This window comes from Podarcis liolepis (assembly GCF_965112155.1).
Source record: "Podarcis liolepis genome assembly, chromosome: 2".
Lineage (NCBI taxonomy): Eukaryota > Metazoa > Chordata > Lepidosauria > Squamata > Lacertidae > Podarcis > Podarcis liolepis.
The window spans coordinates 121129596-121156866 of NC_139555.1; the positions used below are offsets into that span (position 1 = coordinate 121129596).

At 48.8% G+C, this 27271-nt stretch overlaps 1 long non-coding RNA gene and 1 pseudogene across 2 annotated transcripts in view; one reads left to right on the plus strand and one right to left on the minus strand.

Moving 5' to 3' along the window:
- Positions 1-26309, plus strand: LOC310701657 (major histocompatibility complex class I-related gene protein-like; annotated as a pseudogene). The gene is made up of 10 exons (XR_014530139.1): positions 1-66; positions 1279-1574; positions 5576-5851; positions 12539-12814; positions 19915-20202; positions 21446-21529; positions 22417-22455; positions 23106-23138; positions 23668-25646; positions 26075-26309. The product of XR_014530139.1 is annotated as a major histocompatibility complex class I-related gene protein-like (transcript).
- Positions 23845-27271, minus strand: part of LOC310702115 — a 30319-nt gene continuing 26892 nt past the window's right edge. Inside the window, exon 2 of the long non-coding RNA XR_014523257.1 lies at positions 23845-24839. This is a non-coding gene — a long non-coding RNA (uncharacterized lncRNA). The remainder of the gene's footprint in view (positions 24840-27271) is intronic.

Sequence of the window (27271 nt, forward strand, 5' to 3'; positions counted from 1 at the left end):
GGAGGTGAGCAGAACATGGATCCTTGTGGGCAGACTATCCCTGTCCAGAAAAACTGGATGGAGCAGGTGAAAAGTGAAGCTTAAGACGTCCCTGAGGTGACTGAGCCCATTGAGTCCCAAAAGTGGGTCCTGGAAAGCCCCCCTCAAAGCAGCCAGCCTCCTTCTTCACAGGGACTCAACTGGCAACAAGCTTCCTTGTACCTGGGCAAGGAGCGGCCACTGCTTGTCTCTCTCCTGATTTCTTGGGAAAGGCAGCGGCTTCTCTGTGTGTCCCATGCTTAGCTCAGGTTTCAAACGTTCAGGCTTCTGGAAGTGGGATGTGGGCCAAGCGCTCTCTGGGCCAAGCACCCAGCCTGGGCTCAGGGCCTTCCAGAAGAGGCTGGGCAGCCACTGGGTCTTGCTGACTGGGCAAAGGGGGCCTCCCTGACCCCCAACTCCCCCTGGGCCTGCAGACTCAAGAGGGTCCCAGGCAGGGGGAGAGAAACTCATGTTGGGGCCTGTATGACGAGAGAAGGAAGCAGAGATATGCGGGGATATAAAATGCCCCTTTAAAAACCACATGGGGAAAGGGAATTGTGGCAAGCTGGTGGGCTCTGGCCTGACCCTGTGCTAAAACCAAACATGTTTGTCAGTGTCCCACCACCTGCTTCCCTTCTCTGTGTGGTCATATGCTCTCTCTCTCTCTCTCTGTTTTGACTTCAGCCCTAAGGTTCAGCCCTAGTTGCAACACTGAGCATTTATTACAAGGCACACAGATAACCGCCGGAACCCCCTGCCACTAGATAGAGGGTCACAGGAGAAGAGCCGGGCTGCTGGATCACCCCAAAGGGGCCCATCGAGTCCAGCATGGAGGTCTCCCAGTGGCCACCCAGATGTCCCAGTAAGGAAGCATGCAAGGAGGACGGAAGAGGGACACCCAGCGAGTGGGATGCTAATGCATTTACTGCCTCTGACAGCGGAGGAAGAAGGGAGCCATCTTTGAAGCCATGCAAGGGCTTCTTAAAAACAGGACCCAGGAGGCTGCATTGCACTGACTCAGCCCAGGAGTCCACCTCGCTCAGGATCTCACAGCCCCTCCCCCCAGTTTCAGAGAGGGGGTATTCCCAGCCCCCCCCCCGGAGATGCGGGGGTTAAACCTGGGGTCCTCCCCTGGGAAACCCCCTCCGCCCTCCCTGCAGGGCAGGACAGGAAGAGCTGCCGGGGGGGAGGGAGGGAGGGAGGGAGGGAAGCGGCGATTCCCGGCGAGGAGCTGCAATCACTTTCTCTTTCCCTCTCCAGCCTCGCTCCCAAACTTGCGCCTCGAGTTCTGCCTGGCGACAGATGCCGCCATCTGCGCTCAGATTTCCGATTGGTGGAATATTTTCCCCTCGCCCAATCCGGGCTCGCTCTGCTGCTGGTTCCGCAGACGGGGCAGAGAGCGGGTCTCGGAGTCGGAGGGAGAAGGACGTCGCTGGAGTGAGAGGAGGAAAAGGGCACTTCGCTTTGGGGGGAGATGGGGGTCCTCCTCCTCCTCCGCTGGCCCCCCCTGATCCTGGGGGCGGCTGCCCACCTGCTGCTGCTCCTGGACTGCGCAGGTAAGGACTCTGCTCTGGGGAGGGGGGAGAAAACAATTTCCACTAAGCCCCTTTTGGGGGGGGGGGGGGACTGGACGCATGAGACTTTGTGAATTGCATTTCGTGGGCACTGAAAGGGCGATCGGGGAGTTTCTTCTCCGAAGTGGAACCGGATCCCTTCCCAGACATCTGTTTCCCAGACTTGGCTTGTTTTGTATGCCGCCCGGGGCAGGGGCCGCTTCACTCCTGGGCTCGTAAGCTCAATCAAAGAATTAAACAAAGCTTGAAGGTGTTGGCAGGATTAATGGCGGGGAAAGTGACTCGCCTGTCCCCCCCCCCCCCGGCAGCTTCTTTTAGACTCTGGTGTGTGTGAGAGAGAGAGAGAGACAGACAGACAGAGTACAGGTCCTTCCTTTTCTATTTTTTACCTTCCCTTTTCTAACCCTCAGCCGCTCTGAAAACTCAGCTAAACTCTGGAGACCAGCCTGGGGGTGGGAGCTGGACGGGTGTAGAGCTGACTTCATTGGGGGGGGGGATGTCTGAGTAAGGGGTCCCCACCCGCAATTCCCAGTGTTGTTTTGTTCAGGAGTTCCCTTTCACAGCCACATTCATAATCAGGTTCTTCTGCTTTACAGTTCTGACTCCCCCCCCCAAAAAAACCCTTCCTGTTTCCTGTCAAAAATGTAGATTTTGTAAATTATGCAGTGGGCTCCTCTGTGCCATTTCTGTACAACCCCTTTCACTACGTTTTGTACACTGTGTATCTGAAGAAGTGTGCATGCACACGAAAGCTTATACCCAGATAAAACTTAGCTGGTCTCTAAGGTGCTACTGGACAATTTTTTAATTTTTTTATTTCGACTGCGTCAGACCGACACGGCTACCTAGTTGAATCTTTATTGTAAATCGTTTTTGTGGTTCTCTAATGGAAAATGGTGTGAATAAATTACTAGCATTAGTTTAAAAGTTGCTTGTTGCATAAAAATTCTCAATGTAACTTAAAAGCTTTAAGAACTCAAGAGCAAGACCTGTTATTTCTCTCTTGAACCCTCTTGATATGGGGGGCTGCCCCCTCACTGTGCTACAGGGCTGGGCAAAGGGTGGTGGAGACCCCTGGTTCCTTCAGATTCCTCCTCACTTTGGGGTCTCACGTGTGACTCATTTTGTGGCTCTTTGTCTCCCGACCACTGAGCAGAACTGCCTGTGTTGTTCATCCAGATGCCACAACCAGAGGCAGCCTTGCTCTGAGCTCTTGTGGTTTGAACTGGGGGGAGCCCCTGCCCTGGGAGGGGAGGGTCTTAGAAGTGGGTCCCATTTGATCTTGCCTGAAAGGAAACCGAACCGACCATCACGGCGTATGTAATTCAAGCAAACTCATCTTGCAGGTTTATGCTTCCTTTAACTTTGTTTCCCACAGTGGATCTCCCTCAGCAGGTGGTAGATTCTCCTTCCTTGGAGATTTGTTAGCAGAGGTTGTATGGCCATCTGCCATGGATGCTGCAGTCGACATGCCAGCATCGCAGGGGGTTGGACCCTCAGAGTCCTGTCTGTGGTTTTTATTTTAGTTTCCTAGTTGTTTTGAGATGAGTCACTGGCCAAACTCAAGCGGGCTTCTTCCTCCTTGAGGGTGAAGTTGCCCAAAGTGCATTCAACACAATTTTCACAGGATCCTCAAGGACCACCTCTTTCTCTATGAACCTACCTGGATCCTGAGATCATCTCCTTCCTGTGCCACCTCCTCTAGAGGTCCGGAGGGCGAAGGGTGGCATCAATGCGAGAACAGGGCCTTCTCTGCAGTGGCTCCCTGTCTGTGGAAGGCTCTCCCCAGGGAAGTTCGCCTGGCACCTTCATTATTCACCTGTTGACTAAGTCAGGCAAAAACATTCCCTTGTAACCAGGCCTTTGGTTGATTTGATTGACATCCTTTTAAAAGTGTGTGGGGGTTTTGTGGGTTTTTGTGGTATTGCCTTTTTTATTATTGAATATTTTGTGGATTTATATTTTGATTTTGTTCTGTCAGCCGCCCTGAGACCTCCAGGTACAGGGCGGTATTTTCTTTAAAGTCTTCATTGACATCCAGTTTTGGTGAGCTTTAGAAGAAGAAGATAGGGCGGTATATAAATTCAATAAATAATAATAATTATACGTCCCATTTCTGCTACCTGAGGCGAAACAGGAATAGCCTCCTCTTCCTCTTTTAGCACTGTGTCCCTCTACCTTTCGCCACGGAAATGCCCCATCTCTCGCTGAACTCGACTCAGCTTTTCCGTCAGAGGGTGGTGTTCTGGTGGCAGCAGAAGCCCCAGGTATGTTGCTGAAAGCCTATGATCAGCTCCTTCCCTCCCCAAGTCTTTGTGAGCTGTTTCTGTGGGTCTTTGTTAATCTCTAGGCAGAGAATGGGACAGGTGTTGGAAGGAAGGCCTCATCTTTACGCCCAAATCTGTGAGGCCTTTCTTGGTACTGGCAGAGTCATCTTTTAAAATTGAGTTTATATCCCCACCTTCCTCCCAAAGGAGCCCAGGGTGGGAATTAAGGGGCTGCAGCTGTCTTGGGGGGCCTTCTCTGTGGGGCTCATCCTGTACCCTGTACAGCGGTGGCCCTAGAGAAGTACCATGGAGCCTTGGCTCTTTCCTCCTGCGCAAAGGAGGCACACAGCCCCCTTAGTACACATTCACTGTGACTTGGGAAGAGGGGTAAGGAGTGTGGTGAGTGAGCAGAAACAGCAGAATCTGATGATGGACGACAACAAAAGTTAATTGCTTCTGATGGGGATCTGCTGTGGAGACTCATTAGGCCCCCTGGTGGCCAGAGCTCTGTCCCCCTTCCTGTGTTCGATCTCGTGAAGGGGCAAGTGGGGGGAAAGGGGATGTGGGGCCACATGTTGAGACCTGACCCCAAAGTTGCATTTGCCCTCCTGCCCCTGCTATCCCAGTGGGGCCTTCTTTCTCAAGTGGGCAACCCACTCTGTGGGTGGCAGCTCAGACCATTGAAAGATTGCAACATCGAACCATTGAAACACCGATTCTCAAAAGGGGATCCAGGAAGGATCTCGGAAATCGCAGGCCAATTAACTTGACATCTCCCTGGAAAACTGGTGGAAAGTGCAGGAAACCAGCAACTGGAATGCATTTACCTTGAAGGATTTCAACCTTATGCTGGATTCACACCAATTATATATGCAGAAGACAGAGAGCTCTTTTTGTGCAAGGTTGTCTCAGTACCAAAAGAGCTTTGAAGCTCTCTGCCTTGCATAAGAGACTCTGGCAGGTTCTCACAGGATCTTGTGGGGCTCTCCTGAGTTCCCAGGAGATCTTTCCAAAGCCTCCCAGAGTCCAGGAAGCAAGACGCAGGTCAGACCTGTTCAGTGCATGGCTCCAGAAGGTCAGGAGGTGGGGCGGCTCCAAGGGAGTGGCTTCCCTAGGCCCGTTTCTGCAGATATGAGCCATCCCAGTCAGGGCAGACAACTCTGAGCTACCTGGACCAGTGGTCTGACCCAGGAGGAGGCAGCTTCCTCTTCTCCCAATATATGGATTTTGCTTCGTCTGGTCTCCCCTCCATCCACTTCCCAGACCTGAGCCTGCTTAGCTTCCGTTCGGTGCCTACATCCTGAGCCTTCAGGCCATGTTGTGGGAGCTCTCATCAGCTTGGCGCTGGCAAGTGGGGGGCAATTCCTGCCCCCTTGGCAAAAGGGGAGGGGCTGGCCTCTCTCTCCCTCACACGGAGCCTCAGCAGAGACATGCAGAGATTTAGTGCTTCCTGGCAGAGCTTTTTCTCGCCCTCTGCTCCATGGGCTATTGTTGTTGTTACTTGTATTTATATCCTCTCCCCTTTTCAACTATGATTCTTAGGCTCCCTCTGCTCTGCCTCCTCTATGTTTAAGGGCAGGTCTACAAACTCCCCCAAACCTTGCTGAGCTTTGGATCTCCTAATTTAGGGCTGCTGCCTGTAATACAGAAGGATTAGGATGCTGCCTTCATTTGCAGGACCCCTAACTCTCTGCCCCCTTTTCTCTTCCTTTCCAGGCTCCACTTCCCACTCCATGCGCTACTTCTACACATCCGTGTCTGAGCCTGGCCAGGGGCTGCCCCAGTTCATTGCTGTGGGGTACGTGGATGACCAGCCATTTGTTCAGTATGACAGTGACAGCAAGAAATATCAGTCCCTAGTTTCCTGGATAAAGAAAGTGGAGAAGGAGGATCCTCACTACCAGGAAAGGAACAACCGGAACTTCCAGGGCTCTGAGCTGGTGTTCAGGGTGGATCTGCAGACTCTGCAGAATCGCTACAACCAGAGTGGAGGTGAGTGGAAGGCATGAGAGGAACAGAGTCACACCTCCCCCCCCCCCAATATACTTCCCTCCAAGGCCAGAATTGCAGGGAGGGGGCTGCTAGGAGGAAAGGAAATGGAGGGTGGGGGTCTCCACCAGGGCAAATGCATCTTCCCTTCCCTTAATGAAGGTCTTAATGGGGGCTGGGAAGGTATGGGGTGGGGTGGGGACATAGAATGAGACTTGGAGGGCAAAGACACCCCCCCCCCAGTATGACCCTCTCTGGACCTGCACATCCTACCAAGGAAATGTCTCCATTGCCTGCCCTTCCTTCCATGCTAGGCTTGGCTTAAGCCTTGTGAGGTGGAAATCTGTCTAGTTCATTTTCCTCTGGGGGGGGGGAAGAGAAGGGTGGGATCTTGAGCCTGAGACAAGCAAGCCTTGAGTTCTGGACCTGCTTAAGGAGAAGCCAGCTGCCCAGACAGAGGTGCTGATTGGCTGACCCTTCTGACCATCACCAAGCCCCTCCCACTCCCTGGCACACTTGAAAGAGAAGCCTTTTTAAGGAACACAAATGGACTGGGTTTTCGGGGTCAGAGTGGCAACTACATGGTTAAAATAATAGGCATGGTGGGCAGCTGAAGTGGAAGGGTGGACCAGAGCCTCCAAGGCTCCCACACCTCCAGCATTCTGCCACACTCCTCCCCCTGCCCCATCCAACCTTGGAACTGTTATGACAGGAATCACTAAACTTAGTAAAAGCTGGTAGACATCTGGCAAAAGCCTCTTGGCACACATTTTTGTTTTTAAAACTTTCTTCTGAAATGTCCAAATTTTTTTAAGACGTTAGTTGTGAGAAAGGAGCCAGCATTCTGGAAGGGTGGGAGGAGGCATTTGTGTCTAGCCCCAAAGTTGAGTGACTCCCCCTCCAATTGCAATTTAGGATCAGAATTTCAGAAGTGGGAGCCTCTGCTGGGTCTGGAGGGAGATCTCTCTATGATTTTGCACCTTTACCTTCCAGGCTTCTCCACTTCCACACTTCCTAAGCAGGTTCCCTGCTTCAGGACTTTACCCCTAACAGCACCACAACATCTTTCACAGCACTTGCCCCCTACACACGTGTAACACCCAGAGAGGGTGCTTCAAGAGTCCTGTTTGTTCGCTGAAATGCAGTCTCGTGGGAGTTGGCATTGCATGTGCTTGAGGATAATCCTTAATTTAGCTCTACATCAGACACTCAACATTTTAAAGACCCAATTCTCATCTAAAGTTTTCTCTTCCTATCAATAGAAAAGTTCTTTTCAGAGAAGTGTTTTTATCTAGTGGTGTAACAATACATGACAATGATTAGCTGGAGAAATCCTACCCTGTTTTCTTCTCCAAATCAATTAAACAGACAAACATGTTATCCTCCTGCTCCTTATCATTTTTTGAGAGTCTCATATTGGAACTAGAAGTTTATCAACATTTGGCAGAACCTTCTTTATTGTATTTATTTTTGTCTAATAAGATTTTATTTTGTCTAATAATATACTGCTTCATTGCATTAAAACATTTGCATCAATATTTGCAAGAAATACTAAAATTATTGGTAAATACAGTTTAAAACAATAGACAAAAACAATTAAAACATTTTTGGAAATGAAGATTAAGAGAAAAAAAGATTTAAACATTGACATCTATGTGTTTGGTTAGGCTTGCCTAAACATAAATCTTTTTAGCAGGCACCAAAAATCAGATTCCATGGGCCTCTGATCCTGCAGCCAAGCTGTTCTTATGTTCTGTAATGGCTTAACTAACCCTAAGGCCAGTTCAAGCAGCTCAGTCCTAAGGTGTCTGGAAGAGCTTACTTCCTAAGAATGACGTTTACGATTGATGCTTTAAGATACTCCCAGTTTTTTCTCTGCATAATTTTCAGCATAAATAAAATAGAATTATACAATAGTTCAAAGAATCATAGGATCGTAGAGTCGGAAGGGAACCCAGGGGTCATCTAGTCCAACCCTCTGCAGTGCAGGAATCTCAGCTAAAGCATCTAGGACAGTTGACCACTCAGGCTCTGCTTAAAAACCTCCAAGGAAGGAGAGTCCACCACTTCCCAAGGGAGCCCTTTCCGCCGTTGAGCAGCTCTTACCATTAATATGAATGGAGGGCAGGGACGGGGGGAATGGACCCAAAGATTTCTGTTTCCTAGAACAAACATGTCTAGTCTCCATGCAGCTGAAGCCACTATTCCATGTTGCAGGGACCCAAGTGGCAAGCGATAATGTCCGCACAGAACGGGGGTGGGGAACCTGTGGCTGTGGGCCAGTCTTGGCCTGCCAGGGGGTAGGATTTGCCCCATGAGCAGAAGTAAAATCCTGCTCAGTTTGGCAGGACTTCATGTTCCGGATTCAGGAGGGGATTTGCGTCAGAATGTGGCTGAAATGAAGGGCTTTCAAGCAGCCCAGTGCTTCTCCTGGAGATGAGAAAGAAGCAGTTTGCCAGCTTCCCCAAGTGCTGAGTGCAAGGCAGGCAGCGCCCCTTGTGCTGCAGTTCCCAAGAGGCTGCGCACCTGCTGGGTGCTTGGAAACCCCCTCAAGGGCTTTTGGAAGGTGGGTGAGATGGACGGGTGGGCTATGCCATGATGCCAGCTTCAGCCTCCTGCCCCTTTTGGCCCCTGGGGACAATCCTGATCAGGATCTGGGCCCTGAAGCCAAAGAGATTCCCCACCTGTGACACAGAATAATGGAGGTGGAAGGAGCCTTGCCAAAGGGGTCAGCCTGAGTGTGTCCAGAGCCCTCTGGGGCCTTCGTTGGCCTTGTCAGGCTTGCAAGGAAGAAACCCAGGGGGTCAGCTGAGACCAAGCCAGCGCAGCAATGGGCAGGTCTGCTTTTCTTGCAGTGGGATCAGGCCTGGCCTTGCCTTGCAGGCTTCCTCTTGGGCTCCCGGGAATTCTGCTTCTCCCCCTTTTAAAAATGGGGATTGGGCCCCTCCTGAGCCCCTGCACCTATCCATGGAAAATGCCCCTTAAATGTCACCAAGGGGCGCCTCTCGGTTCCTGATCATTTCTTGCAATTGCTTAGCTCAGAAAATGCCAAACAAATGAGGTGGCCACTTCAAAGGTGCCACGGGCAGCCCTGGAAATGTCGTCTGATTCTATTTAAAAACAGTGTTTAAGGTATAGGTGTATCATGATTGATCCCACTTAACATCTTGAGGAAACGGGAGGGGAATGAGCTTCATTTGTAAAATGAGGGAGAAAGCAATTTATGCTGAAGAAGCAATGAGACAGAGCAACTTCCCTCCAAGCCAAAGCTCCATATCCAGACCAGCTGGTGGGGTTTGTGGTTTGGTTTGTGGTTTGCATAGGTCAACCACAAACCATTGTTTGAGTGCATAAAAAGAACTATATCACCTTAGGACATGGCCTTGTAGAAGATTCTCCTTCTTCTTCTTCTTCTTCTTCTTCTTCTTCTTCTTCTTCTTCTTCTTCTTCAATATGTTGAGTAGTTCTAGAGGGAGGACTCCAGAGTAGCACTGTTACAATAATTCTACTTCCCAGAGGGAGCAATTTCCCTTCTCCTCCCCCTGCACACCTTTCTGGGGCTTCTCCCCCCCCCCCCAGCTGATTTGTGGGGAAGGAGATGGGGAGAAAGCCCCAGTTGTGCAAGTAAGACTTGGTTTTTAGACTAGCTGTGTTAGATGAATCCAGCCCAGGAAAGCAGGATTTCTGTTGAGAGAGGCTTCTGTAATGCAAGGCATTCTATACCCAAACTCAATTCAGCTGTAAGCCAAGGGCTCCTGAGATGAAAGGGGAAGCCTAAATCAGAAGTGAGAGCAACCTGGTGTCCTCTGGGACAGCCTCTCCTCCATTGCTGAGCTCCCTCAGGCTACCAAAGAGCAGCAGAACTCTGTGCATGGCCAGGAGCAACCATTGCCATTTCCCATCCTGTCTTGGGGTGCCTGACGTAGCTTCTCTCCATGGTTTTGTTGTGGGAAATCAAAATGGCTGTCTGCTGTCCCTGCTGGCTGGCCTAGAGGAGACAGGGCTGGGGTCCTCAGCACCCGTGGGCCCGGCCAGGGGTCTGGGGTCTCAGCGGGTGCCGGGTGATGCCACCTGCCAAGTGAAAACACCAGATCAATGCTTCAGATACTGGAATTGAAGAGCAGATTTAAAAGTCATGAGCATTAGCATATATAAGAACATCTCACAGTTATGTGGTCTGAATGAGAGCAGAATAATCTATATTTCCATTTCAACCAGTTGTGACTGAAGTAACAGAGGTCAAAATTTATCCATGGCACCTCTTTCCACAGCAATAAATGGGATGTATTGAATCTTTGAGCTGCCTTCCAATAAAGTCAGTTGATTCCACTCCCATTTGATTCCCGGAACCGTTCGAAAACCAAGGCGCGGCTTCCTGCACTCAATCGGAAGCTGTGTTGGAAGTTTGGCTTCCAAAGAATGTTTGCAAACCAGAACACTTACTTCTGGGTTTGCGGTGTTCGGGAGCCAAGCCGTTTGACAACCAAGGAACCACTGTATAAGGATCATGTGTTCATTGATGAAGGATTTATTAGGTGGACATGGACTGGCTAATGAAAACCAGCTCTTCTTTTATTATCAATTGACTGAAGGTTTTATTAAAGTATTTATAATACAGTGGTACCCCGCAAGACGAACGCCTTGCGAGACGAAAAACTCGCAAAACGAAAGGTTTTTTCGTTTTCGAGTTGCCTCGCACGACGAATTTCCCTATGGGCTTGCTTCGCAAAACGAAGCTTGCCCCGGGGACAGCGGGTCTTCTCTTTTGAAGCAAGGGGCGGCAGGGAGAAGCGATCTTCTCCCCGCAGCCCCAGGTCCGGGGACAGCGGGAAGCGCTTTCCGCTGCCCCCGGACCTCTTTTGAAGCAAGGGGCTGCGGGGAGATCGCTTCTCCCGGTGCTCCGAAGCCGGGCGGGGGGGAGGGAACACCTTCTGAAGGCAGGCGGGGGGCGAAAGTCTTTGCTCCCCCCTGCCTGCCTGTCCCGGAGGGCTTTTGAAGGCAGGCGGGGGGAGCAAAGACTTTTGCCCCCCGCCTGCCTTCAGAAGAGGTCCAGGACCTCTTCTGAAGGCTGGCGGGGGGCAAAAGTCTTTGTCCCCCCTGCCTGCCTTCCCAGGGGCTTTTAAATTGCCCCGGACAGCGGAGAAGTCCTCCGCTGTCCCGGGGCGATTTTAAAATGCCGCCCGCCAGCATTTTAAGATCGCCCGGACAGCGGAGAAGTCCTCCGCTGTCCTGGGGTTTTTTAAAATGCTGGGGGTGGGAAGAAAAGCCCTTGTCCCCCCCCCCCAGCCTTCAGAAGAGGTCCGGGGACAGACTGTCCCCGGACCTGGTCTGAAGGCGGTTTCCCTAGGAACGCATTAATTGATTTTCAATGCATTCCTATGGGAAACCGTGCATCGCAAGACGAAAAAACCGCAAGACGAAGAGACTTGCGGAACGAATTAATTTCGTGCCCCGCAAGACGAATGCCTCGCAAGACGGAAAACCCGCTAGACGAAAGGGGTTTCCGTTTTTGAGCTGCTTCGCAGGACGAATTTCCCTATGGGCTTGCTTCGCAAGACGAAAAAGTCTTGCGAGTCTTGAGATTTTTTTTCGCTTTCCCCCCCTTTATCTAAGCTGCTAAGCCTTTAATAGCCTTTTAGCAGCTAATCCGATAAGCCGATAAGCCTTTAATAGCAGCTAAACCGCTAATAGCGCTAATCCGATAAACCGCTAATAGGGTTGCTTTACAAGACGAAAAAACCGCAAGACGAAGAGACTCGCGGAATGGATTAATTTTGTCTTGCGAGGCACCACTGTATATACTTTCCATAAAAGTGTATCAAGATAGTATACAACCTAGAAAGCTAAAATAAAATCAGGAAAAATCCATAAAATGTACATAAAACATCAGCAAACACTATTTATTTATTTATTTATTTATTTATTTATTTATTTATTTATTTATATGTTATTGTTGTTTTGAAGATTTGGTGGTAGCCCCCTGGGGTGGGCAGGGGGATGCAGGGACCCGCCATCTTTGACAAGGGCAGCCTGGCTTCTGCTGAGAAGGGGGCCATTTTGAAGTGGGGCAAACCCCCCTTGCAGCTTCCCTTTCCCTCCCAGGCTATGAGGAAACTTCTTTTTCCAAAGGCCCTTCCATGACTTTCCTCCTTTAGGGAAAAGGTCCTTGATATGGAGAAGCTGGGGGGAGAGAGATGGAGGGGAAGAGGAGACCTTCTCTCCTGAAAGGGCCCCCCATGTGTGGGTGTCCCCCTTCCATGTTGCCCCTTTCCTCTTTTGGGGGGGGAACGGGGGCAGCTGAGGCGTCCCTCCCAGAGGGGCAAGATCCAGAGGAGCAGAGCTGGGGGGAAAGAGGGACAGACTGTGACCTCCGACCTACAAGGGATGCTCCCCACCCCTCCCCCGCCTCCAGGGAGTTGGGAGAATCCACTAGGAATTGGGGGGGAGAAAGTGTGGGGCGATGAGAGAGAGGGGGGGCAATTAAAGGGGGGCTTTGTAAGCTCAGGATTGTAGTGTTTGCCTCAGTGAGCCTTCAAAAAGATACAATGCTGGTTGATTTTTCTCCCCTCTGACTGCTGCCTCTTCCCTGAGTCTGAGGCAAATAAATCCTTTTTCCTGGGCTCCTTTGCTGATGGGGGAGCGGCTGCTCTGACCCCCCTTGACCTCCTGGGTCTCTTCTGGTCCTTCCAGGGATCCACACCTATCAGAAAATGTACGGCTGTGAGCTGAGGTCAGACGGGCGCAAAGGAGGGTATATGCAGTTCAGCTATGATGGGAGAGACTTCATCGCCTTCGACAAGGAGACCCTCACCTGGACGGCAGCTGATACAGGGGCCCAAGTGACCAAGAGGTACTGGGATTCTGACTTGGCCTGGAACCAGGGCAGGAAGGCCTACCTGGAGGAAGAGTGCATTGAGTGGCTGCAGAGACATCTGAAGTACGGGAATGAGACTCTGCTGAGGACAGGTGAGGGGTGGCAGTGGGGAGGGGAGGGGGGCTCAGTGGGGCAGTTTCCCTACAAATTCCCCTCCCCCCCTTAACAGTCTTCCTTTCTGGACCAAACAGCAAACACTTTTCTTGGTGGGGGAGGCAGAAATATGTTTGGGCCTCTGGGAGGAGAAACGGGGTCACTTCAGAGTATGTTTGGGGGGAGAGATGCTTATAAACAGCCCCCCATGCCTAGAATAAGGGATGGCAAAAGACAAATGGGGGAGAGGGCAGAAAGAAACAGCAGGGAAGGGGCCAGGAAAGCAAAAGGCATTTTAAATTCAGTAAATAAAGAAAATTGAAATGGACAGATTTGAGGCTGGATACAGAAATACCTTTTGCCTTTACACTGGGGTAGGGGAAAGTGGGGCAGATTGATGCAGAAAAATTCAATCTCATATTTTATGTACCAAAATGATTCAAATAATTAATAATTATAATAATTATAATTAATATTATAATAGCAATCAAAAGAACCATTAAGGTTAGAAGATAATGAGAATATAATGACTTGAGTAAAAAAAAAAGGGTTTTGTATCATTCTGCCCCAACTTACGGGGCAGCCCTACAATTTGTTACTTAAAAACCTAAATTACGTATCAAAACTAACACAGTTTCACACATGTCATAGACTTTATGGCAGGTTTTCTTAACAAAACATCAAAACTTGTATTAATCTTTCCTCAAACACCTATCCATTTAAAGAAAAACTTTGGAAAAAGTTTTAAAAGTATAGGAACTCACATTAGGTAGTCAAAAAATATGCTTAGAAAAAATAATATATTTCCTTAACATTTAGTTTCTTTTGCACATTATATCCACTGAAGTCAAAGGAAAAAGTATAAAGAGATGATATTCGAGATGTGCCCTTTGAGAAATTTGGTTCTGGCAAAACAGCCTCCTTGAACTCAATGCTTGCCTTATCTTCTACAATGGGGAAGACAAACATACAAGATCCTGGATATTTCCTGAGATAAGACACTTGATAACCTGTCATTTTATATTTAGAAATGACTTTGGCTACGTAGTAAACAACAGTTTGTTTGTTTTTCACATTTCACGAGTAGGAAATCAGTTTAGAGATTTCATGCAAACTTGTATATTGGGGCACTATTGTACACTAGCGGGGCCCCATGTCTTAGTGTATCAAAGCGCCCCACCGGACATTTTCAGAAAACTAACAATTATTAATAAAACCACTGAACTTATTTTAAAATCACGTGTAATCGTGATTACTGAGTGAGATAATTTACCTTTGGTATTTTAAAATCTTAACTAAACGACGAAAAACAACATTGGAACACTTTTACACATAATAATAATAATAATAATAATAATAATAATAATAATTTTTATTTATATCCTGCCCTCCCCAGCCGAAGCCGGGCTCAGGGCGCCTAACAACAATAAAATAGTACTTCACATAATTTTTTAGTTGGCCGCGCTAAAAACACACTTCTCGTCAAATGCCAGTGGAGAACTGGCGGGCAGTGCAGTCGCAGCTGTCATACTCACACATGTATAGACACGTTTTAGTGATGTCACGACACGAATAACGTTTGTCAATATTGAAATATTGTTGGTGTATCAATGTGCCCCGTCTCCCCCTGCATACCTATGGGGAAAGTCTTTAAAACTAAATAACCTTTTTTTTAAAATAGAAAATGTGTGGGGAGCCCATAAAATATGGATGCAGCCCCCTCACTAAGTCTGTAGGTTAGCCACTCGTGGCCTAGAAGCAGAAAACCTGCACATAGTGAGAGAGTATGGGAATTCCCTCTTCTACTTTCTTATATTTTTTATTTGTGAGCAATTTTACTTTTTCCCATGGAGGCACCTTCAAATGTGTAGACGTGGAATTACAATCAGAGCCCCCTGTGATGTACAATAAAGTAAGACCAAAGCAAGGTGTGAAACCTCAAAGCTCCTGGCACAGCTATCTTAAATTGTCTCCGAATGAATTAGCTTCCCCCCCAACTCCAAAATCTAGCCCCAAATCACCAAGAAAAGAGGATCACTACACTCTCTCCAAGCAGCCAGCCTCGAAAAGAACCAACGGGTGTGTTTTTTTAGACACCAAAGAATTGCTGGACATGGTGGTGACATAGATCCAGCTCCCCGAAGGGCCCGGGGCCTAAAAGTGCTGTCTTGGAATATCGCGGGTTGGCACGCCAAGAAAAATAATCAACAATTTTTGTGTTACCTTAAGCAATTTGACATCATCCTCTTTCAGGAGACATGGCAGAATGACCCTATATTTCTTAATGGGTATAACTGCCACTACCTGCCTGCCTCTCCATCTCAAAGGGGCGGCAGATCTAGTGGTGGCCTAGCTTGCTTCATTTCCACGGAGCTAGCGCACTCTCTAACAGCCCTACCCAGCTGCAATTCCTTAGCAACAGCCGCTCTACTTAGCTTCAAGAGAACTATTCTCTTGCTGGTCAATGTCTATATTCCCCCAGGCCAAAAAAACCCCGTTGTTAAGGCTACATGGGCTGAGCTAGAGGCGTTTTTAGAGCCTCTCGAATCTACTTACCCGTCTGCCCTGACTATTGTGTGTGGAGACTTCAACGCTCGTATAGGAACAGATGACAACAGTCTATACACTCATTTCAACCAATTTATGGACCCTGAAGAACAGACGGATATTGGCGCGACACGTCTGTCCAAAGATAGTAGAAGTAATTTCCCAGGTCTCTGCTTAGTGCAGGCTGCTAGACGGAGGGAACTGCTGATATTAAACGGCAATATAGAGGGGGACCGCCCCGGGGAATATACCCATTTCTCCAAGGCTGGGGGAAGTGTTATAGATTATATCTTAATCTCAAGATTTGCTCACAGCTTTATAAGGAAGTTTCAAGTGGGCCATAATACTCTGAGTGATCACCTACCTCTAATTTTAGAGCTTGCAGGTGGGCCTTTTGACTATTCTATTGCCGAGCCACAATATATACCTTCTGTAAATTTGGATATACCTGCCCCCAAAAGACTCAAATGGTCCCCAATATTGAATGAAAACCTAACCCTCCTTCTTCAGTCAGTGGAGTTAAAGCTTATTCGCTCCGCTATTGTATCAGGAAATTCAGCAGCTGCGATTATGGAACGCTTTAAATTACTCTTGGGAAGATTGAAACCCCATTTAACAACAGTGATACATAGCTCCGCTACAAAGAGGGCAAAGGACGGAGCTAGCTGGTTTGACCTGGAGTGCAGGCAAACAAGGAGACAAATGAGAACAGCCTACCGGAGATACAGGAAATCAGGGACTGCCCTCCTACTTAATGCCTATATTTATCTGAGACGGTCGTACAAACAATTATTAAGGAGAAAGAAACTGGAAGCTGAAAGAGCCGCATGGCACAGGTTGGTTAAGGCATCGCACGAGAAAGATACTACTTGCTTTTGGCGAACCATATCTGGTCTACTGGACCAGGAGCGTACTAATTCCATCTGTACAGTGGAACCAATGGAGTGGTTGCGCCATTTTCAATCTTTGTTCTATGACCAGGAAGCCCAACATTACAAACTATGCATTCAACTGGAGGACCTACCTCATTGGCCAGCAGTAACTGCGAAGGAAGTTGAGAATTTAATCGCACAATTAAAGAACAACAAGGCCCCAGGGAATGATTACATCCCTGCCGAACTTCTGAAGTCCAACATTGGCTGGTGGGCCCCCCTGCTGGCGTCTTTATTTTCTTGGATCGACTCAACGGGTTTACTCCCAGATGGTTGGACTGAGGCAATAATTATCCCAATCTATAAAAAAGGACCCATGACAGATCCGGCGAGTTATAGACCAATCAGCCTTCTGCCTATACCCAGCAAACTATATGCCAAACATCTTTATACCAAGCTAACTAGCTGGCTGGAAACTGAAGCTATTCTAGCGGAAGAGCAAGCGGGTTTCAGGCAAGGCAGATCCACCATAGACCATTGCTTCACCCTAGCCTATTTAATTGACAAATATGCCAAAAAATCCCGTGGGGTGTTATATGCAGCCTTTATCGATCTAAAGGCTGCTTTCGATTCAATTCCACGTGTAAGACTCTGGGATAAATTGAGCACCTCTAGCATAGACAAAAGACTATTATTTCTGATCAGCTGTTTATACAAAGACACGGTGCTGCATGTAAGAACTTTGTTAAATGGCCATCTTATAGGACCAGTTCCTGTCAGTAAGGGGGTCAAGCAAGGCTGCATCCTGGCTCCAGTTTTATTCAACATCTACATCAATGATATGGTTAACTGTTTGTCATCTCCGGACTTCCACGCCCCCAAACTGGCTGACAAAGCAATATCAGTGCTTTTGTACGCTGACGATGCGATACTCCTATCTCGAACAAGAATAGGCTTAAATAGGCTCATAGGTGAATTCTCAGCATACTGTAGGAGAGAGCAACTTGCAATAAACTATCAGAAAACCAAAATCATGGTTTTTGCAAGGAAACACAGACAGTACAGCTGGAGGATGGATAACCAGTCAATTGAACAAGTCAAAGCCTTCAAATATCTGGGTATCGTTTTCCAGTCGACCGGGTCCTGGGATGTCCACCAAAAATGTGCCAAAGAAAAAGCTGCTCAAAGCATCAAGATGCTGTCCCGCTTCTTCTACACGAAGGGGGGCAGATACATCCCAGCAGCCCTTGAAGTTTTTCAAGCAAAACCTCTGGCGCAGCTACTGTACGGGGCGCAAATCTGGATGGGGAACCATTGCTCCAGTCTTGAAACTGTCCAGTCCAAATTTCTAAGGCAGATACTCGGTGTCCCCTCCTGTGTTCCAAACGCAGCATTACGACTCGAGGCCTGCCTTCCATCTGTGGAAACGCGGACCTGGCAGAGAACATTTAATTATTGGCTTCGTCTTAATCTGAATCCTCCTGGTCTACTGCCGTTAGTAATGCAAGACCCTCACAAAAGCAAGTGGTTTAAAACTGTGCATCAAAAACTCCTTACATGCGGTCTGAACTCACAGTCCCTACTATCAATGGGCCTCATTAAAGCAAAGAGTCTAATAGGCCAGCGCCTGAAAGACATTGAACGACAAAACAACCTGACTATCTTAAAGAAACTGTGCCCATGGTATACCTACTTTCCTCCTTCTCATTTTGACTCTCCAGCCTCATATTTGTCTAAACTAACCATCCCAAAATACAGACGTGCCTTTACATTGGCTAGATGGGATGTTCTTCCCTCTGCTGTACTCGAAGGGCGTTACCAAAAGACTCCATTTGAAAAACGACTCTGCCCATGTGGAGATGGTAACACGGAAACAGTGTCCCACGTCCTTCTTTCTTGCCCCCTTTACAAAGACCTAAGGAATGAGATTATTACTCCACTCATTCTCTCCAACCCCGGCCGTTCACCAGACATTACACTGTATTTTCTATTCTCTGATACGGATAGTCAGATAACAGAGAAGGTTGCGAGGTACATCGAGAGAGCTGCGAAATTGAGGGCCACCATCTGAGTGACAGACCTGTTTACCCGACGGACCTCCTTTTGCCTGTTCTTTTCTTCCTTTTATCCCCATTCTCACTTTTAACTCTTGTACAGCTGTGGCCTGTTGGCTTTGCTAATAAAGTTTTGATTTGATTTTCATTCAATCCCGTGCCTTGAAATGGTACAGTCCACTCTTCAGCCTTCAGGAATCTTGCACAGGTGCCAATCAAATGATCAAGTGTTTTGACTGGCTTTCTTCCTATCTCTATTAGCTTTGCTTATATGAACATTAATTAAAAGTGAAATAATTCTAGCACTCTCCCTTTTTGAGGAATGACACATACGTATTAGCTGTGCTTAGAGAGATCTGAGCAAATTCATCTATGGGGGCCTGGTGATAATTCACCCCAGAGACACTGAGCATATTTGTTGAGGTTGAGGATTTCGCTCCAAAAGCCACATTGAAGCGTTTTCAAGGGTGACAACATGCAAAGGTGGCTGGGAATCATCCTTTTTGAGACATAGGTTCTGCTGAGGACAGGTGGGGTGGGGAGGGGAGGTCTTGTTTTGGGTTTCTGTGGGGAAAGGGCTTGGAACTTCCTACCTTCCTGCTCCCCCCAGCAGAGTCACATCCCCTCCTAGACCGAGTTTCCAGTCCAGGCACTGCAAAGTGGGTGGGATCCTGGAACAGCCCCTTCAGACAACAGCTACCCAGGGAGCCAGGAAGGGGGAAAGATGCATTCTTGAATATTAACCCAAGTTTTCAAACAAGGGTTACATTCTGCGGATCATGCCTAAAGCCAAAATCATGTATAGTCAAAACACATTGTATTCAAGGGCGAATGGGTTGCCAAAGTCCTTCTTCCCCAGACGCCCGTCTCCTCCTTTTGGTTTTTAGAATATTTTTGGCAAGTGCGTAAAACTGTATGTGCACAAGTTAAATGTGTGCAAGTTGCTGGCTTACTGGGCCTCCTGGTCTGCCCTTTCCACTCCAGGGGAGGCTGCCGTGGAGAAGGGAGATGGGCCCTTTCCAACCTCAAGGGACCCTTTCAGGGCAGGCGGGAGAACTAGAAAGGAGCTCTGTCTTTCCCAGGGCTCTTGGCTTTGCTCACTAACTATTGGGCTGAAGAGTCCCAGAGAACAGAGAGCAGCGAGTCCAGCATTTCTTCCTCCTCAGGAGAGGAGCCAGGATCAGTTCATGACTTGCAACTTCGAAGGATCTGAATGCATCCCACCATTGGGGACCTGGTGAAATTTGCCCCTCAGCCTAGAGGCAGCTCCCTGGGACAATCTTGGAACCACAAGTTGTCATGTTTGAGTAGCATTAGAGCTTGTATCAAGATGACAAATTAATTTAATTTTTACCCAGCCCTCCATCCCAAAGGAGTCTGCTTTGGCACACAAAGGAGAAAACATCTACAAACAGTTCCAGCATAGACACTGACTGGGGAAGATGCCAAGGCAGGTTGAGGAAATCCCATTTATTCACAGTTCTTTTTAATTTCTGGAGATGTGAGATTCTGACTAGGTTTCCCCTTGGGTCCCTGCTCCTCTGCTCTTAAAAAATGCAGGATTCCTTCCGTCTTCCATTGTGGATGTCTATCATTAACCCCAATTAATGATTGCCCTTTTTGCAGAGGCTCCGGTGGTGAAGGTGACCAGGAAGGCAGACTATGACGGCCTGGAGACCCTCATCTGCCAAGTCCACGGCTTCTACCCCAAGGAGATTGAGGCCAACTGGGTGAAGGACGGGGAGGTCTGGCAGGAGGGCACCCTCCGAGGATTGGTCGCCCCCAACTCGGACGGGACCTACTATCTCTTGCTCAGTGTCCAGATCGACCCCGAGGAGAGGGAGCGCTTCCGGTGCCGCGTGGAGCACGACAGCCTGGAGAAGCCTCTGGACGTGGCCTGGGAGAAGGAGCCTGGTGAGAGACAGACAGACACAGGCAGGAGGGGGAGGGGTGGGCTCTGGGAGGGGGGTTTCCACCCAACTCCTCCCTTCAGCAGCAGCACAGCTCAGATGGGGAACCCCAGTTGGATCCTGTGTGTGTCTCTGGAGGGAAGCAGCTGAATCGGAATCTGTAGATTTTGACAGAGATGCAGCCTTTTCTGACAAGGGTCTCATTGGCCTTAAACTCAAATTGGATGTCGTAGGTAAAAACTGGCTGTCACCTTTTTGACTTTAAGCCCAAGCTGTTGTCATGCCACAGAATGTGGGCAGACGTGTTATTTCTTCAAAATAATACGACCTCCTCCACATGGCTGACTTACTCACACTCTCTGTGACTGAAAAAGCGGCAATGGACTTAAAAGAGGGAGCCCTGGACTGACTGTACTTCACAGTGATAAAGATTCTCACTCGCTCCTCCTCACACTCAGGCCCAGCTAGAAAAACTGATACTGATCTCCACTCAGCCCAAACACCCTCACACCGCTGGGAAGAGCAAGCAGGAATTTTAATAACAATGCTCGTCTCTCACACACAGCCAGGAAAGCTGCGCTTGCAGGAACCAAAGCAGAATGTCTAAGAGCCAGACTCCCTTTTCCCCAGCAGGAGCGCATGAACGCACATCCCCACCCCAGACTCCCCTTCTCACAGGCAGGCAAGCGAGAATTATGGAAGCCGCCCTTGAGCCAAAGACTCACACAGGCAGGGCAGAGGGGACCAGGGCTCACTCACTAGCGCTACGGACTTCTACACAAACAAAGAGATTCTACACAAACAAAAAAACCTGGACATTTTGCCTCATTTAAAAAATTTGTCTGGACAGACATTTTAAGTCTGAAAAAGAGGGTGTGTCCAGGAAAAACCGGACGTATGGCAACCCTACACAAGATGCTTCTTCCTAAGGGTTTGTGCCTTCCCTGAAGGCCTGTAATGCTGGGCTCTGGGGGGTCTCAGAGGGGAGGGAATCCTTCCTCTCAGGGTCAGGGCAGAGAAGGCTGAAGCCCATGAGCAGGAGGAGAGATGCTGGATTCTGGTGGAAAATAAGCTCCCTTGTATCGGGGCCACAACAGAGAGGACCTTGGCCTGTGAGGAGAGAGAGAGGGCCTGCTTTGCACACGTAAAATCCTCCCGGGCTCATGGCTCAGCACCTCCACTCAAATCTCCTGTTTGGGGAGCTGCTGCTACCAGTCTGAATAAAAATGTCTCTTGTCCCCTTTTAGTCAACCTGGGGCTCATTCTGGGAGCCATTCTGGGTGTCGTGATCCTGCTTGTCGCTGTGATCTCTGGGATCTTCTTCATCCGCAGTAAGTAAACCCTGGATGCCTTTGCTGCCTCTCCTGTGTCCTTCTGTCTTGGCCTCCGACTGGGAATGTGCTGGTGGAGCTTCCTGGCAACTGCCCCTTGTATCCCTACAGAGACCCCTCCCCATAAAACACCCTTTGAACATGAAACAAAAGTCCTGTTGGCCATTCCTTTGTGCTCACTCTGTGCTCAGGAAGTTCACTTCCCACCTGATGTTTTAATCCATCCTAAGCCTTCAGTCCTGTGCACACTTAGCAGGGAGCCTTATTTACAAATCTTTAGGTGCCAGGCAAAAACCTTTCTCTCCAACCAGGCCTTTGGCCTTTTAAATGTGTTTGTGGGAGCAGAGTTACTGGTTTGTTTTTGCTTTATTCTGTATTTTATGCTCTCATTTTGCATTTTATGTTGTGAACTGTCCTGCCATCTTCAATAAATGAATAAATAAATATTGATCTGGGAGGATGCTGTATTGAACTGAATAGGACTTTCTTCTGAGCAGACTTGCCTAGAATTGCACTGTTAAAGTTCATTATCCCCCCTCCCCCGGCAAATTTGAGGATTAGGGGTCTCCTGGGAGTGAAATAATAATCTGAGAAGGAATAAGTGAAGGGCCTGGATGTTTCCTTCCACCCACTTGGAATCTGTCCACTGCCTGATTTCACCATGTTGATTTTGTTATTTAATTTTCTCAATTTGTTTCTAATTCTGTGTAACGTGAGTTCCTTGAAATGCTCCCCTTCTGGGCTCCCCTTCCTTGGAGGTGTTTGGAAGAGACAAGAGGAGCATCTGCAGGGAAGGTTTCAGCATCTGAGAGCCAGATTGTCGAAATGGATTTGAGTGGCCTCTGGAGGTCCCTTCCAGCTCTGACCTTCTGCTTTTGTCTTCACAGGGAAACGGAGCGAGAAAGGAGCCTACGAAAAAACCGCAAGTGAGTGACTCCTGCCCTCTCTCTGTCTGACATATTTCCCCCCAATATGGAGCAGGAACAGGTTACAAACAGACCAAACTAAACCTGGTGGTGGCCTGGTCCTTAAGCCCAAGACCCAGATGGAAAGCTTAAGCCTGTCTGCTCAGCCTGTCTGTGGAGAGGAAGGGGTCCCTCAGGGATAGGAAAAGGCTGCAGAGAGACTGTCGGCTGAGGGAGGGGCTCCAAGAAGGAGCAGGAGGAAGAGCCGAGGGTGGGGGGAGAGAGGGATCTCTGGGGGTGTAATCTACTAGAACCTGAAGCTAAAGATTTGGTTGGTTAGCTCTAGTCTGTGGGTGTTAGGAACCCACCATTGCTCTCCCCCACTCCTTCTGCCTTTCTGCCCAGATCACATCCACCCCCGCTCTAGTCCCCTGCTGCCTCCATGCCAGGCTGTGCCCATCTCTCTTTGCCCTCCAGCACCTGCTTCTCCCTCAAGTGCTGTCCTTGAGCCCCCTTGCCTCTGGCCTGCCTGTCCCTGAACTCTTCTTAGCCCCCCCCCCCCCCAGATTGAGATTGATTTGGGATGGGGTTGGAAGGAGGGAGGAGAAGGGCTGGGGGGATGGGATCTCTCTCCCCAGGATCCTGATTCCTGTGTTTCCTCCCTTTTGCAGCAAATGACCAGGGGTCCGACAGCTCCACCAAGGGTAAGTGGGGGTGCAGGTGGGGGCAAAGGAGGTCTGTGCGGAACATCCTCAAATGGGGAAAAGCTTCTGTTACCCACCTTGGGGTTTCCAAGTGTGACATAATCTGGAGTGTCCATTGAGCTGAAAATCGCTCTTGTGACTCATTCTGTCTGTCCATCTAAGCTCCACAGAGGATCCCCTCCATCTGACAAATGGGTTCTCCCCAGGATCTCAATAAGAGGGAGTCACATTTTGGGTTCTGGAAGGGATTTTTCCTTCTGGTAGGACTGCTTTGTGTCCTTCTGGTATTCCCCCAAAGAGTGCAGCTTGGCTCACTTGCTTGAGCTGCCCTCTGTAGGCATTTGCTCTGCAGGCCCATTTTGGTGATGCTCCTGGCATATCTCAGGTCTGATCTGACATGAGGGATGGTGGCTTTCCTTGTGAGGCTGGACTAGACGCCCTTTGGGTTCCCACTAGCTCTGTAATGCTGATGCCCCCACACCATGATGTTGGCTTAACTTTGAAACACTCCTGTTCTTTATTTCTGCAGTTTCATACCAGCCTGGTGTGTGAGATGAGACCAGAAGGAGCCTGCCCAAGTTTGGCTGTGAATTGCAGAGGCTCAGAGCTCCTGCTGTCCTTTAATGCTGTTTATGATGCTTGTTAATCCTGGCTCTCACCCATCCATTCTGACTGCAGGTGTAACTTGAATTTGAGGATAATCATGTTTTTCTGATGGATTTTGGCCAATTGTGCTTCGCAGCTGATTTTCTGAAATGTGCTTGTGTTAATCAGAAATGTGCCAGATATACACAACTAAAAGCTTTAAAGGGGATGAGGAGATTGAGCATGACTTGCAGTGATTTTGATGGTTTCTCTTGGTTCTTTGTTGTTGTGTTTCCCTCTACAATCCCTTCCCAAATCTTGTGTCCCTCATTTGCCATCCAAATTGAAGGAAAATCAACATTTGAGAATTGCTTTAAGTGTATTATGCGTGAAATAGGCTAAATTGTTACTGCTGACCTGCCTCTTGGGCCGCCCAGCCTTTGGCTAAATGGATGTAATGTCATGGAATGTATAAAAGCAGCCTAACTGCTCTGGCTGAGTGTTTTCCACCCACCTTCTGTGTGAGGAAGTGAAGAAACTGGCAGGGAGGGATGTTTGTCAGGGATACTTAGATGCTCAGGAGTTGAAGCTGAAAGAGAAGGAACTGAGTGGCTGAAGACTAGAGAGGCTGTCAGATTTGGATCCCATTCTAATCTGGAAGCTTGCAAGTTTGCCTCAGAAGATGAAGGACAGACATTGGCCATTGATCCCGTAGAAGCCAAGGAGGACATCATCTCCAGTTACAACATCTGGATATGGAGGGGTTTTGTCTGTGTTGACCAAGAGCCCAGATGGGAGGGACGTCCACCACCAGCCCTTCTGGGTCACCTCCTGCATCCCCAGAACCTCACTCTCCTGTCTGACTAGATCCAGAGTGGTCCAGAGGTGACCTCTGCTGGAGTTGCGGCCTCTCTTCAACCATCCTCAGGCAGAGCAGAGAATGAGGAGCTCCAGGGGGCATTCAGACCCTCCCTGTGGCAATGGCAGCTGCTGAGGCAGTTTCCTCCAGACCCTCTTTCTGTCCCGATACCTTCAAGGCTCCAGTTCTCCAGCCTGGTTCATGGAGCTCCACGTCCAGGACAACCAGCTGCTGTTCTCTGGGGCTCCACCCTGGGCCTCCCATGATGCCCTGGGGCCGTGAGTTGAGAAACAGGCTGGTGGGGGAGGAAGAGGCAGCTGAAGGGGGGAATGGAGAAAGGGGGGAACTGAGAGGAGGTAGAGAGGCTGAGGGGATGGGGTGTAGTGACTCTCCTACAGGAGATGAGAGGGACTGATCCTGCTGACAGCCAAGGAGGAAGCCAGGAAGGAGAAGAGGCAGGTGAGGAGCTGCATGGCCACAATTTGATCTGAAATAAGGAGCCCCATATTTTTGGCTGCAGTTCATGAGACTTCTAGCCTGGTCCCCACAGCCTTCTAGGAAGGGTGACCCATTGAGAGTCAGACCCCATGGACTCTTCCTCCCAAAGGAGCTCAGGGCAGCAAACATCAAAATGTTGTTAATGTTAACGGGTGGGCAGGGTATAAATAATAAAATTATAATAATTATTTTAATATGCGTTTTACTGAAATAAATAAGGGTGCCCCCTCTTCTTATTTAGAGATTCTGAAGAGAGTTCCAGAGATTTTGAAGTTCCTGAGAATATTCACAGACTCTGGCAGGGAGATGCCAATAATTGGTCTTCCCTTGCAAAGTGACTAAATAACTAGTGTCCAAAGGGAGGTGGGGTCATAATCTGTGGTATTGCAGGGGTGGGATTAAGTTATATGAGGCCAAGAGGGTATGAAGTCTGGGCATTGCCTGGATGGGGGAACCACCTGCATGGTGCCTTTGGTTCCAGGACGAAAGAAAGGATGGTTGGGAATATAATAAAAGAAATGTGTAGATATCTGATCTGGGGCAGGGGGTGGTGGGAGATGACCAAGGTGGGGTTGCCCCAAAAGTCCGCAATCCCAGGAGGAAATTCTCCCACTGTGGACCTTGAGGAACATATTTTTCCTCTCTGCGGTTCCCACCATATGATTTTCGCCATCTTCCTTCTCATAGGCTGGCATTACTTAAGGAGACTCTTTTGTGGAAATAACAAGACAGTAACTCTCTTAGACCTCCAGGGGCCCCAGGACTCTTCTTGCCTAACCCAATGGATTTGCTGCACCTTGCTTGGAAGACACTGGATGTAATTGTTATTACAGTCACACCTCGGGTTAAAGTAACTTCGGGATGAGTTTTTTTGGGTTGCGGCTGTGGCGACTTGGAAGTAACGGAGCATGTTACTTCTGGGTTTTGCCACTCGCACATGCGCAAACGGTCAAAATGATGTCACGCATGAAAGCGGCAACCAATGCATGCGCAGATTTGCTGGGTTTGCTTCAGGATGCGAACGGGGCTCCAGAACGGATCCCGTTCGCATCCAGAGGTACCACTGTATTATTTTTATTCCTGAACGCAGCCCTGTTTAGGGAAGTTTTTAATGTTTGAAGTTTTACTCTGTTTTTAATGGAAACCCAGGCAAGTGGGTGGGGTATAAATAATATAATTATTATTTTGTAATATCCATTTGACTGAAATAAATAAGGGTGCACACCCTTCTTCTTTAGTGGATCTTTCCTTCTTATCACAGGAGTTTCAGAGATTTTGAAGTTCCTGAGAATCTTCACAGACTCTGGCAGGGAGGTGCCAATAATTGGTCTCCCGGTGCAAAGTGACTGAAGAACTAGAGTCCAAAGCCAGATGGGGACAGAATCTGTGGTTTTGCAGGGGTGGGCTTAAGTTACATGAGGCCGCCATGTTGCTGAAGCCAAGAGGGTCTGAAGTCCGGCCAGTGCCTGGATTGGGGACCACCTGGATGCTGCCTTTGCTTCCAGGATGGAAGAAAGGAGGGTTGGGAATGTAATAAAAGAAATATATAGATATCTGATCTGGGGCAGGGGGTGGTGGGAGGTGACCAAGACAGGGTTGCCCCAAAAGTCCACAAACCCAGGAGGAAGTTCTACTGAAATGAAAGGAAGATGTCCAAAATATTTAATTTGTTTTACATTTTTATCCCACTCTTCCTCCCAAGGAGCTCAGGGCATCAAACATCAAAATGTTAAAACAATACCATTTAAAATGAGTTAATCTTTCTCCCTCCGCCCTGGATGTGCAGTGTTTTTTGCCCTATAGGGCACACTTATTGGGGGGGGGGAATAAAGGGGGGGATTTATCCCCCCCCTGAGCCCCAAAGAGCAAAGAAGCCAGGTCAGCGAGCGGGATGGATCCCGCTCGCTGTCCTGGCTTCGTTTTTAGCCTTGGGGCTGGGGGTCCGGGAGCGAAGGCGAGGTTGCGCAACCTCGCCATCGCTCCTGGAGCTTGCGGGGAAAGAAGAGAAGAAAAGAGTTTGGATTCGATATCCCGCCTTTCACTCCCTTTAAGGAATCTCAAAGCGGCTAACATTCTCCTTTCCCTTCCTCCCCCACAACAAACACTCTGTGAGGTGAGTGGGGCTGAGAGACTTCAGAGAAGTGTGACTGGCCCAAGGTCACCCAGCAGCTGCATGTGGAGGAGCGGAGAC